Source organism: Lates calcarifer, linkage group LG1, assembly GCF_001640805.2.
Source record: "Lates calcarifer isolate ASB-BC8 linkage group LG1, TLL_Latcal_v3, whole genome shotgun sequence".
NCBI classification, from domain to species: Eukaryota; Metazoa; Chordata; class Actinopteri; family Centropomidae; genus Lates; species Lates calcarifer.
In genome coordinates this window covers 9,016,241-9,033,487 of record NC_066833.1, presented here as the reverse complement: position 1 = coordinate 9,033,487, position 17,247 = coordinate 9,016,241, and the positions used below count along the sequence as shown (strand labels likewise).

At 42.8% G+C, this 17,247-nt stretch overlaps 2 long non-coding RNA genes and 1 pseudogene across 3 annotated transcripts; all 3 read left to right on the top strand.

The window, feature by feature from the left end:
- Positions 1 to 4,635: 4,635 nt before the first annotated feature.
- Positions 4,636 to 12,677, top strand: LOC108887691 (protein FAM171B-like; annotated as a pseudogene).
- A 1,268-nt stretch (positions 12,678 to 13,945) lies between these two features.
- On the top strand, positions 13,946 to 14,986 carry LOC127142362 (uncharacterized). The gene is made up of 3 exons (XR_007813019.1): positions 13,946 to 14,095; positions 14,470 to 14,732; positions 14,833 to 14,986. It is a non-coding gene; the product is annotated as an uncharacterized LOC127142362 (long non-coding RNA).
- Positions 14,987 to 15,078: 92 nt separating this feature from the next.
- Positions 15,079 to 16,680, top strand: LOC108887692 (uncharacterized). 2 transcript variants are annotated; one of them, XR_001961678.2, is made up of 3 exons: positions 15,079 to 15,212; positions 15,344 to 15,381; positions 15,933 to 16,680. It is a non-coding gene; the product is annotated as an uncharacterized LOC108887692 (long non-coding RNA). The 2 variants fall into 2 exon arrangements; XR_001961677.2 differs by having other exon boundaries at positions 15,079 to 15,222.
- The last annotated feature ends 567 nt before the right edge of the window (positions 16,681 to 17,247 follow it).

Genomic DNA, 17,247 nt, shown 5'->3' with positions numbered 1-17,247 from the left:
ATCAATTATCTCCCTATTCTATCCTATCCTCATCTCCTCTCCTAATCTCCAAATGCAGTTAATTTCAGAGAACAAATATATCGTGTAAAAAGTTTAGCATTCACCTCTTCTGAGAAAAGAATAATGTTAACAAACAATCAACAAGCTTTTTAATCAGCAGAGGCCTGTTGGGGATGGGTTTCATGTCTGGGATTGGGGAAATCTTAATACATAAAGCTCCTCCAAAGCCCTGTGCAAATTTGCCTACTTTTGAAAGCTGCAGTGAAGCTAATGTAAGAAGGGAAGCTGAGTATCGGTGATGAGGTTTGACAGAACAGGAAGTGATGATGGTTTTTGCTGGAGGAGCTCAGTTTTCACAGAGGCTAACACCACCTCCTCCATTTTAATTACAGTGTCAGGAAAACTTTCCCTCATGCTGGGGTGGAGTTCACAGTGTCAAGTTAAAGACAGTTAACAGGCTGACCATGTGGCCGTCACCACAGAGCAATATTCACCACTGACAGACGAGTGTGACAGACTTTACTGATCAATTATTTGATAGGAAATTAAACTGATGTGGGTCTGACACAAAGAAAGACAGGAGTCTACTGCTACGAGTCTGTGAGACAGTTATCGTAGTTACAGTTAATAGGTCCTGACTTAAGCTCTGATATATCAGTGCTTAATAATATGGAAAAAACAAATATGGAGCCACACTCTGTCATTAAAGGTAAATCACACTGATTTACCAACACATTTGTTGGTCATTTTATGCTTTCAGTGGATGCTGCCAGCAGAGAGATGTTAGGAAATACACACATTACAGTTCACGGTCGGGCTCTTAACCCTCAAGCTAAAACAACAGATTCCAATGAACTGCTTTCATAATTATGTCGAACAAATGTAGTTTAGCTGACTTATGTTCAGAAGCACCTTTTACTGTTTCTCAGGAATCCAGAGTTGAGGGTCGAGCGTTCACATCCAGACTCCTGTCTGTGATTTAGACTCTTTGGTTAAGGTTAGGTAAAATTTTTAGTTAAAAATGTTGTGTCTGAAATCTCTCATAGCTAAGTGCTAACAGTGCCTGGAGTAAACCTTTAAAGTGTAATAAAGCTGTAGCTGCTGTGAGTGATGTTGTGTTGCAAGATGTGATGTTTTTCTAGCAAAATGTCTGGTGAACGTTTTATATGATACCAACATATCCTTATTATTTTTATATAGACAGTATTAACCTGTATATATTATGTTTCCCTCAAGACACAGTCGCTGTTCCTAAATAGTTAGGAGAGAGGTTAACCACAGCACCACAGTATCTCATATATAACCCTCTCATGTTCAGCTCTGCAGTCATACAGTGGTCTCGATCTGTCCGGTAAGCGCGTCACGTCAGCCTACTGGAGGTGCTGGAGGAAATCTCAGGGGATCAACAAAGTCATGAGGATGTATTGTACAGGACCCACAGTCTACAGTACATGTGGAGACATATGAGTGGATTATTGAAAACCTGGTAGTGGTGCTGGATGAAAAGTCGCAGGCTCAACAAACTCCCCCTCTGCCTTTATTTCACATCCCTTGTTCTCTGTGTGTTTGCAGTGAGCTGTATCCTGAGCTGTAGCAGCAGGCCTCTTACTTTTTACTCAAATCAGCTCCAGTAGCTATCTGCTGATGGAGTTTATTCTGTGGAAATGTTGTAGAAAGCATCTGAATTCTGCGCTAACGCAGTTTAGCAGAGTCCTGATGTAACGTCCTGCAATGTCTCCTCCGTACGGAGTAACACAATCAGCGGCTCTCTTCCTGACTTTCCAAACTTTTCACAAGTCTCCATTATCTCCCGATCGTATTCCTCGGCATGTCAGCGTTCCTCAAAAACGCCTTGTGCTGTCGTCATTATTAATGGCAAGTCATGCACCTGTCTCTCAAGGCTAGGGCTTATTCACCGTGTGACATTGTCTATCACTTTGTCATGTCTCAGTGTTGTACACCCTCATGTCAGTTTCTTGCCTCTGGTCCATCCCTGGTGTTTTGAAAGAGAACACAGCTGCAGAGCCGAACATCTGGTCCGGTCCACCCTCTGAACATGTCACGTGGCGGGCTGTGGTCTCCAGAACGGTTCAGACTAATTATCAGAAATCTGAAATCTGACAGTTTATCTACAGGTACAGACTTGTGTCATTACAAGCTGAAAAATGAATTTATGAGATATTGTAAATGAGTTTTATGATAAAACAATGATCAGTGCAGCTTCTTATTAACATAATGGATTTCCTAGGTCTCAATTAAGTTTCACCTTTATGTGGTTTTATGTAAATATATATATATTTCATTCTGCAGCAGTCTTTTTGTCTGTTAAACTTTGACCCACACACTTTAATCATTAATGGCTCTGTTTCTATAAATCATTCATTCTCATCTATGTAAGACGATGAAAATATGAATTTTGTGACCTTATGATCTCTCCCACTGAAAGACACCATTAGACAAAGCATGGCTGTGGTCTGTATTATAGCAAACACTGGATATAACAGAGACTCAGACAGAGAGAAATCACAGTGCTGCTGTTGTGATTCAGCTCGAAGGCACCAGTAACCAGTATATTTATTAAATTCAGTTCAATTATCAGCACTCAGGCCTTTTAAGACAGACCACACTCTTATTTCACAGACAACAGATGATTCCTTTTACTTTGATGAACACAAATGTAAATAAAGAGAAAAGAATGTGCACAAAATGTGGGACTGAATATTCTCAGAATTTAATAAACTCTGCAGCATTGTGTGTAGAAAACAAAGAGGAAAGTCTATTTTTGTGCTGATAAGACTGATAGAAGAAAGCAGTCAGGGATGGAGTACAGAGCAAACACAGATTTCCAGAGTGAAAAGCGAGCGGATTTTCCAAAATAGTCCCTGTAGATGCAGCCGTTTATGTGGAGAAATGAACCATTACTGTATCTAATTTGTGGCAAATTGATCCTGGAGACTCAGGCTGTCATCAATCCTCCTGCATGTGTGTTTAGACTCCGACTTATACTTTGTCAGAGGGGAATAGAGCTGGGAGGACAAATGTGTCAGCTCGCTGCCTCTCTGAGGCCGCTGTCACAGAAGAGCTACGACGGCGAGGACGCCAGGAAGGATTCACTCATGCTCTTTGTGACAGGAAGCTCCGCGGGAAGACATCCAGTGAGGAAGCCAGCCTTCGGGTGTAACTTCAAAGATATAATAAAATGACAGCCGTCTCTGGAAAATGAAATGAGCTCATGTTTAATTCATAGATAAGGTTATTGGTTGACAAATAGAAATCACACGTAGAAGTGTTTTAGAGCTGATAAACAGTACAGACTTTAAACTGGTGTGATTTCAATAAAACACTAAAGAAAACATGAACTGTGTCTGGTTCCTCACACAGGTCAGATAAATGATGAATTATTAATAATTAGTAATGTGATCGACGCTCTTAGAGTAAGCTTGTACAGACCGGTGACAAACCTGATGGTGAACTGTGTCTAAATGTTGAAGGTCACATTAAAAATCAAAACAAAAGGATGAAAACTGAAAAGGAAACGACCACTATTACGATCACCTGTCTCATACAGGTTAATATTCCTCAAATAAAGACTTTGGTTTGAAAGCCAGCTCTCAGTTATGTGAATAAATAATAACTGACTGAACATTTAGTCCAGGAAGAGCTGGTTTAAGGGTTTAAAGAGCATCTGGACCTGGTTCCTTTCAACCCAGAGGCTTCTTCAGGACTGACTGGTGAGGAGACTCAGGTCGTTATCAAGGCCACTGATGGTGAACTGATATCGTATTACCCCCATCTAGTGGTAGAAATCAGCAGATGCAAGTGTTCTGCTCGCTCACGGTTCATCACGGTGAAATAACAGAGTGTAGTTCAGGAGTGACAGCAGGGATATATTTCCAGTGGAGGAATGGAACTTAATGCATTTACTGAGGAACATGTCTGAGGCTCTTCACCTGAATACTTTCACTTTCTCTTCATTTAAACTTCCTCTTTATTCCCTTTGAGAGGTGAGTATTGATCTTATATTTATGTTACAGTGAGTTACTCTGTAGATTATTCAAACAGAACACATGATGGCAGTGTTTATATTGGAGATATGATGTAAAAGAAAGCAGGTTCATTCTCCATGGAGCAACAACTGAATAAACAGGAAGAATACAAATCTAACAAACAGGAAGAAGAAGAAGAAGAAATATGTAAAACTTGTTTACAAAATTAGTTTTAGATGGATGGATGGATGGATGGATGGATGGATGGATGGATGGATAGATAGATAGATGGATAGATGGATGGATAGATAGATAGATGGATGGATGGATGGATAGATAGATAGATAGATGGATAGATAGATAGATGGATGGATGGATGGATAGATAGATGGATAGATGGATGGATAGATAGATGGATGGATGGATGGATAGATAGATGGATAGATGGATGGATAGATAGATAGATAGATGGATAGATAGATAGATGGATGGATAGGATGGATAGATAGATGGATAGATAGATGGATGGATAGATAGATGGATGGATGGATGGATAGGATAGATAGATGGATAGATGGATGGATGGATAGATAGATAGATAGATAGATAGATAGGATAGATAGATGGATGGATGGATAGATAGATAGATAGATAGATAGATGGATAGATGGATGGATAGATAGATAGATAGATAGATAGATAGATAGATGGATGGATGGAGGGATAGATAGATAGAGGGATGGAGGGATGGATCAGCTCTGTGGGCCTCGTGAAGCAGCCTGAGGGGGCGGGGTTTGCAGCGCGGTGTGCGGAGCGGCTGTGACAGCAGAGGAGTTCGGATGTCTGAGGATCGGTCCTCTCCGTCTCTGTATAAGTTGTAGATGAGACGCGGGACGAGCGGAAAGTGACACCGAGCGTCCGCCGCTTCTGAAGCCATGCGCCTGTTGCTGTGTGTGATGTCCGCGCTGAGGCTGTTCACTCCGACTGTGGGACGCGCTCTGCATATCGATGACGGCAACTTTTCAAAGCGGGATCACATGGGACAGGAGCCCTTTCAGTACCAACAACAAGTGCTGGGTCCTCCGCCAGGTCTGTATGGGACTCTCTTCATGTTTTACCTTCATTCTCAATGGTTTTTGTAACAGATTATAGCCTCATGTCCTGATTTAGTCTCAGACCATCTGTATCAGGATTTGTTCACAAATCTGGTGATGTGTTCATGAGCAAGAAGTGATGTGGGAGCTTTCTGCTGTCACCTCATGACTAACAGTTTCTCCATCTGTCTCTTTTTACACTTCACCACCAACAAGGCAGCGATTTATCACGTTACACGCACATTATTTCTAATATTTATCTACAAATTGAATAGACTCGAGAGCTGTCATTAAACCTCTTCAGTTTGTCTCCTGCTGGGTATTTTAGTTTTGTACGTCAACCTTTGCCCTCCCTCCCTTTCTCTCTCAGATGCCTGCACTTCCCACAACCATCCTCTTGTTTACATCAGAGCAGTGGAGGATCTGAAAGAGGGATTTGTGACCCTGCTCACTGATTCATGACTAATTCATGCTCCTGTAGGAGTACATTACCATCCGTCATCTCACCATCCCACAGCCTGCGTTCACCATTTCACATGTTTTCCTTCTGTGCCGTCCTCAGCCCAGCCTAACCCTCTCCTCTCCCCTCAGCCAGAGGAAACTCTCAGGAGAAACGCTGCCCACTTCCTACTAAATAATCAAAAAAAGAAAGCTGGAAAATGAACAAAAAGCTCCTCCTTTCTTTAGCCAGATGGTCGATTCTCTCCTGCAGAGATTAACATCTTCATTGTTGTACCCTTCACAATGGGCAGAGCAACAGATTTAAAGATTTAATCATTTTGCCCCGGTGAGGATTTTAATTATTCGACCACAGGAACCAGCATCACTGGACTCCATCCTGAGCATCCTCTGCCTCAAATCTCAGTTTATTTTGATTTTGCTGATTCGTGCGTAAAGCAGGTCGAAGGATGCACTTTTTTTTCCTTCCATCAGTGGAATGTGTGGCCTAATTCCAACACACACACACACACACACACACACACACAAACAAACGGGTGGTGGTGGGGGGTCATCAGAGATAAGTCCCTGTTGGACCATCTGTTTATCCTGCCTGGTGGTCTCAGAGAACCGACCAGTCAACATGTTTTTGTTCCTTCCTCCTGATTCTGATTGGAGGCTCCAAAAAGGAGGCTGAAAAAGGTTTAGGTTTGTCAGGGAAGAAGCTCTGTAATCCAGTGTTTGATTAGTGGAAATATGTTCCCTGCTCTTACAAAGTCACATTTGCACACGCTGATAAAGAAGGTATTTGGAAACACTACAGTATTGTGTGTGTTAAACACCAGTTACCATGGTGTTTAACAGTGTTCGAGCCACATCATGGGATCTGTTCCTCATCTGCGTCGGAGGCCTCAGACAGCCCATGTCAGTATACTCCATAAACCTCTTTGTGCCGTGGTTCAGTTCTCCAAATGGGGAGATTATAGTAATCTGGCACGACACACCTCCATTTCTGTTCTGTTTGGCCACTAAAGCCGAACACACAGAGGAAGCTGCCTCGCCCAAAACAAGTGTCCTCCTGTCCATCTGTGCTGGCGTGCACTTTGTATCTCGGCAGGTCGACGCTGACACGACCAAATGTAGATATTTGTTTCACATTGCGGCTGAAGATGCAGGCGCTCCTGGTGGCTCCGGGCGTTCGTCTGCCCCTGATCAAAGGGAATTGTTGGGAGCGAGGATGTGGGTCGATCTGGTTATCTGGCTTTGGCTCTGGCTGAAATATTGTGAAAGCTGGTAGCATGGCTTCATGAGTTTTCAGCCGAGCTTTGGCAGATCGCATAGCAGCAGGATTACTAACAGCAAATTCAACCACTGCTACTGTCAGTGCTGAATTGTCACCATTAGAGGAAGATGTGCAGCAGTGCATCAGCATTTAGTTACTAAGAAAAAGTGCAGGAAGGACTTTTTTTATAGTCTCACAACACAAAATAATGATGATATGCTGTATCTGTGGAGGGCTGGTGATCATTTATGTTTCCCAAAACTCACTTCCTGGCCCAGACTGGAGAAAAGTACAGTGGAGAATATTTATAGCAGGGCAGGAGGTGTAGGCAGATACGTGGGTGCTGCCCAGTGTTAGCAGACTCCTGCAGCTGTACACAGGACTCTGGTACTGAGCTGTTTCTTTGAAGCATTGTTCAGAGGCTCCATCAGTATTTGTGATGAGGACCTTGTGCTCAGATTTCTCTCGCTGGTTTGTGAAACCATATGTGGTTTTTTTTAACCCTGCTGACTGCTGGTGTTTGGAATGCTATGTTTACTTAAATCACAATTTAAAATTAAATGAATACTTTTTTGGCCATCTGTGGGCAGCAGTTGAAGCTGTTTCAGTGATGATGTTTGCACACCACTGCCTCTGGAAAACCAAACCAGTTCACTAAAAGAGGCTAAAATCCTCAGCAGAGCCGAGTGATGCCTCTGACGTTGATCCGGTGGTTATATCTAAATATGACTGGTGCAGCTACCAAAGAACATATTTCTGAGGTAATCAGGCTTTTAATGTGATCAGGTCAGTTTTTGTTTGTGTTGAAGAAGACGTGGACATGATGCTAATCCTCTCCTGGACAGTTACTGTGTCTTTGAGAGCGTAGACTCAGGGTTATTGGATATTTAGATGTAAATACAGTGTCTGATGGTCACAAAAGTGCGTGGCTGCGTTGACCGGCGTCCTGCCGAGGACCCGATCAACGCTGCTCGCAGCTTTAATGTAACTTGTGTTCCTCGGGGACTGATTTTTTGTAGCATCTGCTTATCTGCATGACGACCATTTAGCCATCTGGAGTAGGCAAGAAGTGATGTATTACTGAACAGTCCTTCATTGTTATGCAGCACTGTACCTCTAAGAAGCAAAGTCCTTTTGTCATGAACTTACTATTGGATGTTGGTGCACAGTGTGAAAGTGGCTAATTGGGTTTGTGGAGAAGGTGTCACATTATCATTAGGCCTTAAATGGGATTCTCTAAGAGCTACCTGTAATGATTAGAGCTCCCTCATGAGAATGACTTTATTGGAAATATGTACTGTACTTAGCTGTCTGCATGCTGATGTAGCACAATGTTGTCCTTAATGCTTGCTTTGTTATTCTAATCGCCTGATATTAAAATTAGTAATCGTGTCCTCCTCTTTACAATCTGCTGGGATTAATTGGTTGATATCCTCCAGGGAGTCTGCAAATGAGTTTTCCTGTTGTTTAGTCAATAAGACTGCAACTGCAGCCGACTCCATCGCCTTGAAGCAGCAGAGTATGTAGTTGTACTGCATAACAGGTGTGGACTAAATAATAGGAACACCTTATAATGCAGAGAAGATTGAAGTGCATCTTTGCCTTGAGCATAATCCAACTTTATCCTCCCCTCCTCCAGGTTCTGACTTTAACCTGAAGGTCCAGGTTAGCGACGTGCTGAGTCGTCAGTTCCTGAGCCAAGCGCTGGTGGAGGTTTACATCAACTACAGCAGGGCCCACGCCGCCCTCACCGGGGAGGACGGTGCTGCTCTGCTTCGTGTACCTTACCAAAGTGGGCTGCCGATCACACTGGTGGCCAGCAGGCATGGCTACATTTACACACTGCTGCCCTGTAAAACCAGCAGAACGCCAGAGTAAGATGTTTGATGTGTGTCTGTGATTAAAGTCACCACAGTTACTGAGCTTCATCAAGTGTAGAAATATAAGAAAAGCAATGTTGTATTTATTTATCATTGGCTCTCATTCAGACTGTCCTTCATGCTTCGTATTAACCCAGTTACACTGTTCCACCTTCTGAGGAATCGCTGAGCAGCTGCAGCTTCTATCAGCTGTGGACTGTGTGGTGTTTGTGTTTGTTTCTTCTGATTGAGACACTTCAAACGCTATCATGTAAAAAACTGACCTCAGTGATTTTCTAACCTCTCTGCTTGTCATTGCTTGGCCAGTTTCTGCTCCTCACCGCTGTTTGACACCTCATTAGGCGGCAGCACCCACAGGGATCATTCTACAGCCCACATATGGAGTGTGTGTGGTCATCTGTCTCTCACTGTTCGTTGCCTTCTGCAGTGCTGCGATGCAAAGAACTGAATCTTATCTTTAAACTTATGTTTGTTGTGAGCCTTCCCCCGTTTCCCCCAGGATAAAAACATGATAGAACACAATGTAATGCTGCCATCTAGTGGAGAAGCTGTTTATCTTTTAAACCAACTCCATGCTGATTTATCATATTTCCTCTGTTACTTTCATGGCAGTATTTTCCTCAGTGACCATGTCACTGCTCAGACTGAACCAAGGGAACATCTGGCTCTTTGAAGACTCTGTCCTCATCACTGGCAAAACATCTGGTACTGTATGAATTCACTTACTCTTCTTCTTCCTCTCTGTGTCTTTGCCTGTCTGCGCAGGTTTTCATGTAAGGAAGTACATTATAGCAGCTAAATACAGCTGCGTTAAAGGGCAAATACATACATATGCAAACCCTTTACAGCCAGTATTTTTCACATTTTATTTACAGATGTTTCGTCGCAGTCCTGTCGTCCAGTTTCCCAAGAGCCTGCTGAATCTGACCGACAGCAGGAACGTCACCTCTGTTAAAGCCTACCTGACCATTCCCCAGCTGTCACCAGACGACGGCAGCTTCAGCAACACTGTGGGCATCATAAGCAGTAAATCAGGTAGGAGTATGTCTTCAAAATAATCACTTTTAGTTCATAGTATAATTCTAAAAACAGTTAATAGTTAATAATAGCACTAAATACACATGTAGTTCTTCACTTCACTCTTTAATTGTGCACATGGAGAGGAACGTTCTCTGAAACTCTGGAATATTTTGTGTTTGGTGCCATCTGGTGGTCGTTACGATATAAACAGACACTGAGGCAGAGTAGCTGACAGAGAGAAATGAATGGGCTGTAGACCAGCACCAACTTTCACAAGAAATGTTTCTGTCTTTCTGCCTTTAAGTTAAATAATAAGAATGATTTCAAGAGATGCAAGAAATCTCTTATAAATTCTGCACAACACACTGACACTGCTTAAGGAGTGGTGCAGTCAGTCTGTCGTTATTTGACGACATTATCCAAGCAGCAGTCGATACTGTCAGTCAGACTATTGTTTCAGTTGCACTGACACCACTTAGTTAAATGAAAGTTTCATTTAAGAAAAGAAAAAGGTGAGTAAAGTGAGGTTTTTCAGCTTCTCCTAAACATCGTCTCATGTTTTAAAGGATACGTCAGTGTGGATTTGAGCCCGGTGGCGGCTGTCAGCGTGCAGCTTTTCTCAGGGGACACAGAGTTACATGTGAGCGGACCCATTCAGATCAGCCTCAGTATTCCTGACAGGCCGTCAGACTCCAGATTTCAAACGTTGTTCCAGCGTGGTTCTTTAACCGGACCACTGGTGAGTAGAAACACAAATCATCATACAGTACACAAAATCAATCTACAATCAGTCTACAGGGCGGTTGTAACCTAAATGCAGAATCACTCATCACGTCTTATTAGTGTCACAGTTTGATGCCTGGAAGAAAAAGTTGTCTTATAAGGTCTGTCTGTTCGGTCTAGATAGGAGGCGAGTTTAACCGTGACTCACTCGTTACAGACATCTGACTGAAACGAACTTCAAATGAACACTGTTCTGTGAATTCATTAACTTCAGCTAACTTTAAATCTGACGAGTCACCAGGTGCAGTCTGTTTATGTGTAGGTCTGAGCAGACTGTGGCAGCTGTAGTCATTGGAGATGATGTGTTTGTTTTGTCGTTTGCTTCATCCAGGTGGATGGATGAGGAAGGGACTAGGAAAGGTGGTGTCAGTGGATGGAAAACTCCTGTGGACGTTCACAGCTCCTCACCTCGGCTACTGGATTGCAGCACCTTTGTCACCAACCAGAGGTAAGTGCTCAGTTAAAATCCTGTATGTAGAGTTCAGGATTCTGTTGTTTTCTCCTACCATCCCCTTCATACATGGCTGTGACATGCCAGTGTCATGATAATCACTTCAAATGGAAATGAAAGAATGATGGTTGTTCTCTGTTCAAACTTCTCCTGACTGTTCCACCTTTGCCTCAGGTTTCTTTGGACTTGCCGTTCCCATCGACTTCATCTTACGCCATTCATCTCTCCTGATGCTTCTCCTCGGAGGAATGCTTCTTGTTGTCGTCTGTCTTCTGGTTGGATTATTGTATTATCGCAGGTAACAAAGGCTTCCATCTCACTCTGGTCGTGTCCAGATGGTGCTGATGTTAATGTGATCATTGAGAGTAAGATGCACTTCCTGGTTGTGTCTTTCCCATCCTCCAGTCTCTGATTATTTGATCATTTCAAGTTGAGTTTTACCTGTAAAACAAATTCCATAAATCATTAAAAAGCAATTATCTCTTCAAGTGAATGTGTTTTAATATCTGTGTAATCAGTGTTTGATTGGCCTGGTTCTGCTTAAAGCAAACGTTCTGTCTCGTTTGCAGACGTTCCCTGAGTGAAACTCAGACGAAGAAGATCCGAGCAGTGACGAGAAAAGACCAGACCACCTCCACCTGTGATGATGAAGTGGGGGAGGACGGGATGAACCAGTCATTCACAGAGACAGGGGACAATCGACACAGCTCCTCTGTTCATTCAATGCACAGTAGCAGTGTAATAGCTAACCCCAGTGCTGTGGCCTATTATGCTGGAGTGTACTGACCTGGACCTGAACTCTGATCCCAGCGATGTGATTCGTTCAGGCAAATCTGCAGAGCAGATGAGAGTTGCAGCATCTCTGACTGAGAACTTGTTTTTCTACAACCAGCCTGTCGCCATCCTTCACGCTCCAGCCTTCTTCCATTTGGACGAGGGGGAGGAACTGCCCCAGTGGAGCAAGTCGGCCACTCTGCCCCGTGCAGGGGCTTCAAACGGTGGTGCCGCTGAGCCGCCGAGCAAAGACAGCTTCACCCAGACGCTGCCAAAAGGCCTGACCCAGAACCAGGAGGTGGAAAGTGAGGAGCAGCTGGGAGCTGTAGCAGGCTCTCAGGCAGCGACCTCCACCAACACTTCCAGGGCTCACTTCAGCCTCCCAGAGTCCTGTGTCAGTCCCAGGGACTCTGAATAAAATCAGGGACAGCCGGCACTCGGTGCACGCCCTGGCAGAACTCTCTAAAATCCCCTCGCCTCAGCCTCCCCGGGCCTGGTTCGTATCACTGGAGGGCAAACCTGCAGCTGAGATCCACTACGCCGTGTCAGAGCAGCAGAGGAGACGGAGGCCGGTGGAGAGCCGAGAAACCAGTCTGGACTCGGGGGTGGACATGAGCGAACTGAACCAGTCGTCCGGACGGAGGCCTGTCACGCTGGAGCGCAACGCTACGTTTGTCAAAAGCTCATCCAGCAGCAAACACACACCTCCACAGTGAAAACTCTGAACAGACCTCAGAGGTTACGATCAGTTCTGTCTGTGACAAATGACTTCTTTCCATTACTGCTTCAATATTTACATATCAGTGTTTGTACAGCCCCATCTCAGCAGACACAGGTTGGGTAATGTTAAACATTACAGCCAAAAATGTGTCATACCCCACCTGCTTTTTAACAGCCTGCCCCGTCTCTTATCTCCTGTGTCAGCGCTCGACTTTAAACTATAATAAATCACATTGTTTTCAGTGTCAAGTAACATTTTCATACTGATAACTTCCATAGATTTTCCAGCCACTGCAGTTTTATTGGGATTAACAGGAACAGTTAGAAACAGAGTGAGAGTTCAAATGTCTGAATGCTTATGTTAGTTTAATAACATCAGTTCATTATGCTCGTGCTTGTATTATACAGTCTGTTGGTGCTTGTTTTGGAGTATTTTGTCATGAAGTGAATAATTTATATCAATTCTATTTTAATACAAATGAATAAAAATGACCTTGGGTAGTTTTCTCTGCAGTGTATAAATACTATCACAACTTGTTCACTCTTTAACATTTAATGTAACTTCTTCTATCTAGATACAGTAAAATTATCATTATTATTATTATTATTATTATTATTCATATAGACACGATCGCAGATTGACGGGACATGATGTGCTGTAGACATGAAGTTTAAGTTAATTCATCCCTCTGCGCATGACACAGTTTTCCCGCCATCTCTTAGCTCCACCTGCTGATTTCTGTTTCCATCCAATCACCAAACAAACGCGCTCACCTTGAGACCAATCAGTCGTGAGCTCCCAGAGTTTTTAAATCCTCTCTGCTGAAATGGCGGCGTCTCATGAGCTGTGTTTGACTTCCGTCCATCTAACTCGGTCCAGTCCTCCGACATTTACATGTAAGTCATGTTATTTCTGTCCCATTATCCCCTGCGTCACGTCTGCCAACCCCCGACAAAAGGAAACGACATTTCCCCGCAGTCATGACCCTCAACCCGGTCACCTCACCCGCCTTCTCCCCGGCATCCCCACCAGGTCTTTCAGCTCTGCCCTCTGCTGAAACACTGCTGCAGCTCAGGTAAGACACACCTGTTATTCTTACTTATTTATCGTCCTTTATTCACAAACAAACATGGCGGCATATAATCCAAATCGTCAATAAGGCATCAGCAAAGTAAAAAACACAGAAACAAACAAAGAACTTTTCAACATGGTGCAACATTTCCAACTCTCAGCGTCAACAGGTTCGATCAAATGACAGAAAATCAATCAAATCAAGCGAATTCAATAAGAAATAAACAATAAACTTACACGGGGCGAGTTCAGCCTAATGTCCATTCATTCCAGTGAGAAGTTTTTAGAAGTTTTAGGGATTTCTGATAGAACTTAAACTCAGTTCAGCGGGATATTTCATAAACCTTCTGGATAAAGACTTCACGGCACCGCCTCTCCTGGTGGATGTAGACCCACATTTACGAGCGGGACACTGACATGGTAAACAACGAGAGAAAACGCGGAAGTACCCGCGCGCCCGCTGCTCTTCACATTGTGAGTGTGCGCAGTGAAGAGAGGCAGGAAACCGCGAGCTTTCGGTTTCTGTCCACGAGAAGAAACGTCGTCTTTTTACCGACTGGTCCGTCCAACAAAGACAAGAAACAGAGAAATAAAGGTAAGACATGTTTTATTATTATTATTATTATTATTTGTTCTGTCATAAAGAGACTGTGGTCTGTGGAGAAGTTCACCTGAATTACGCTGCGGCTGCAGTTTACTGCTGGTGTAACATGTCTGCTCATATGCGGTGATATGTATTAATGTCACTTGTGCAAACTTTACATTCTGGACATTTATAGTCATTATAATATCATGTGCAGTGAATGCACCGTGTGGCTCTTTGTGTGAGCACCAACTAATGACTTTAAAGTGTCGATTACTGAAGTTTGTCATGTGCACTAAAACGTACACACTGTAATTCTATAAGCTGATCACAGCTGTCAAAGTGCCTGACTCTCTGACTGCCAACACTTTCTGTCCTCTCTCAAGGTCATGGACAAGCTGAAGTCAGTGCAGGACAAACTTTGTCTGTGCCTCTCCACTAACCCCGATTTCATAATTGATAAGTGTGGGGATATATTAACCAGGAATGAATCCTTGAAGATAGAAAAGCAAAACAGTGGCTTAGAGAAAATGAGAGCACTTATGAAAATAATAACTGGAAAAGGAGACGATGTCTGTCAGACGTTCCTGGGCATCCTGAAGCAGCATCAAACACTGTTACGAGCAGCTGCCACAGCTTTTCACTCAAGGTAAAGATCAGTCTGTAAAGATTATTATAACGTCCTCTGACAGACAGCACCACAGAGGTTATGATATATATGTATATATATTTTTATTTTGTATTTACAGGTCCACCTCCTCCAACAGTGTTTGCTGCTGGTAACAGTGTTGTTTCCACCAGAGAAATAACAAATATGAAAGGAAAATCCCTCAACAAGAGGATTGAAATAGAGAGTGGTCCAGGAAGTAGTCAGCCTGGTGAGTGTTAATACTTCTCAGATATTCTCTGTAGAGTTAAATCATTTAAGAAGAGTTGTGTGATACGTCGCTGTGCTTTGGTTTGAGCATTTTGAAAACAAGTTTTTTTTTCTTGTTCAGGGAATAGTTGCTGGACAGGTTCCCAAGCAGATTACACTGCGCTCGATAACAGCGTAATAGGTGCTGATAGAATATGTGACTGCACTTTCGACGGTGATGTCAATTTGTCGGTGACTCTGAAGTCATCTCATGTACGTTCAGGTAACATTTTACCAACTGTCTAATAATGTACATGTCACTTTGTGTCAGTGTCACATTTAACAACAAAAGACAAATTCCTGTTTGGAAAGTTCAGTGAATCCTGACTCTGCTTTCTCCTCAGGCACAGTAGAGGAGACTGAGCCTCTGCCTTCCTCTCAGGTACAGGACACAGTGTCAGCAACGCTCAAACACTAACATACACACTGATAGGTTGGTTTGGTTTTTAGAGTTAGTCATGATGGAACAAACTCAGTGATGCCTCTGTAGTTTAAAGTCAGGCTGAACCGTCAGATCATGACATTAACCTCTGACAAATCACATTAATACTTTGCACTTGTTGTGAAGAGATAGTCTAGTAAATATCTCCCAGTGAAAACACAGTATGTCATTTTTTATGTCTGTTTTTGTACAGATCAGACAGATGAGTCTTAGCTTAGTAACGAACCTCTAACTGTCTCCTGGCTCTAATTTCATATGGGACAGAAATTGAAGTCGTATCACCCTGTACAGGCCTGTGTTTGGCCTGTGCGAGGAGACAGGCAGCAAACACTGAGAAAATACTTCCTGTTTCTACAGGCAGAACCTTCAGACTGCATGTTGACATAGAAAAATAGTGTCCAAGACACAACAAAAAGTGCACTTTCCCCATTTCATACAAAAAATACCCAAAACAAACAGACAAAAGGCAAACAACCTGCTGTCTCTTACAGGACCCTGCTGTGAAAACGCTCAGGAAGCACAAGGTGGAGCTCATCGACTGCCTAAGTGCGGATCACTCCTTCATTCTGCAGCATGTTGATGCCAAAGATATTGTCACACGCATTCAGTATCAAAATCTGATGTCTATCCCATCGCCAGGAGAAACTGTCACCAAACTGATCGATCAAATTATTAACAAAGGTCCAAAATCCTGCTCTCACTTCGTTGAACTTCTCAAAGATCCTGAACTTCACAACACCTACCCACTGCTCAGAGAAATAACTGAACACTGGTGCTGAGCAGTGTTGAATTCAGCAGCTCAGGTAATTTTCCTGAACAGAATATTGAGTTATATATTTTCTAAATCTGCTCCTCCTTTTTTTAGATGCACATGGGACAGATCATGTACCACACATTGGCTGAGGTCGAATACTCTTTTTTTTTTTTTTTTTTTTTTTTCTTAGTAAGGTTCCAGACTGAGTGAAATGTTCTGGAAGAATCAAAGCGTCAGCCGTTTGAATTCTCCAAATGTTCAGGAAAGGGGCTTCAGTGCTTCCTGTCTTATCTCCTTTAGCATACGCTACACTGGTCCGTCCGTTATGAGAGGAAAAGAGAATGCCGTCCCATGATTCCCTGCAGCAGCAGCGTTTAAAGCGATGCACCGTGGCAGACCCACATGAACCTGGAAACAACAGAGCACTTATTTTATGTTTGTGACAGATCCAAAACTTCTGGAAATCCTTCATGATTGGCTGAGCTCCATAATAAGATTTCTCTCAATCCATCCAGTTAGGAGTCACCATGACCAAACACTAAATTTCTAGTTAACAGTATCGTCATCAAGTGAAATGCACAAAAATATAGATATATTTTCTCTATTCAATAGATGTATATAAAGCTCAAACCCCCCCCCCCCATATCACACAACTCTATATATAATCTCTGGATATAATTTACTCTATTATAATTTGCTCCTTATTTCTATTTAATTGTTATTTTAATGTCTCAACTTCCTCTACTTGTACATTCCTTTCTTGTTGCTTTATTATTTCAACTTTTCAATTCTTTTGTTCCTATTTTCAACAGAATCTCTTCTGTTTTTATTTCTGTGAGTAACTGATGTTCCCTGTGTATAAACTGAAGGGAGGAGGAACTTTATAAATAAAGTTGATTTAAAAAAAAAAAAAAAAAAAAAAAAAGCCTCGTCAGTGCAGTTGACTAAAAGCAGGCTGCTGCACATAATCTACCAAACCACTAGAGGTCACAACTGTGCAAATTTTGACAGTACTGACCACTGTGTACTTACACACTGTACACAGAATTATG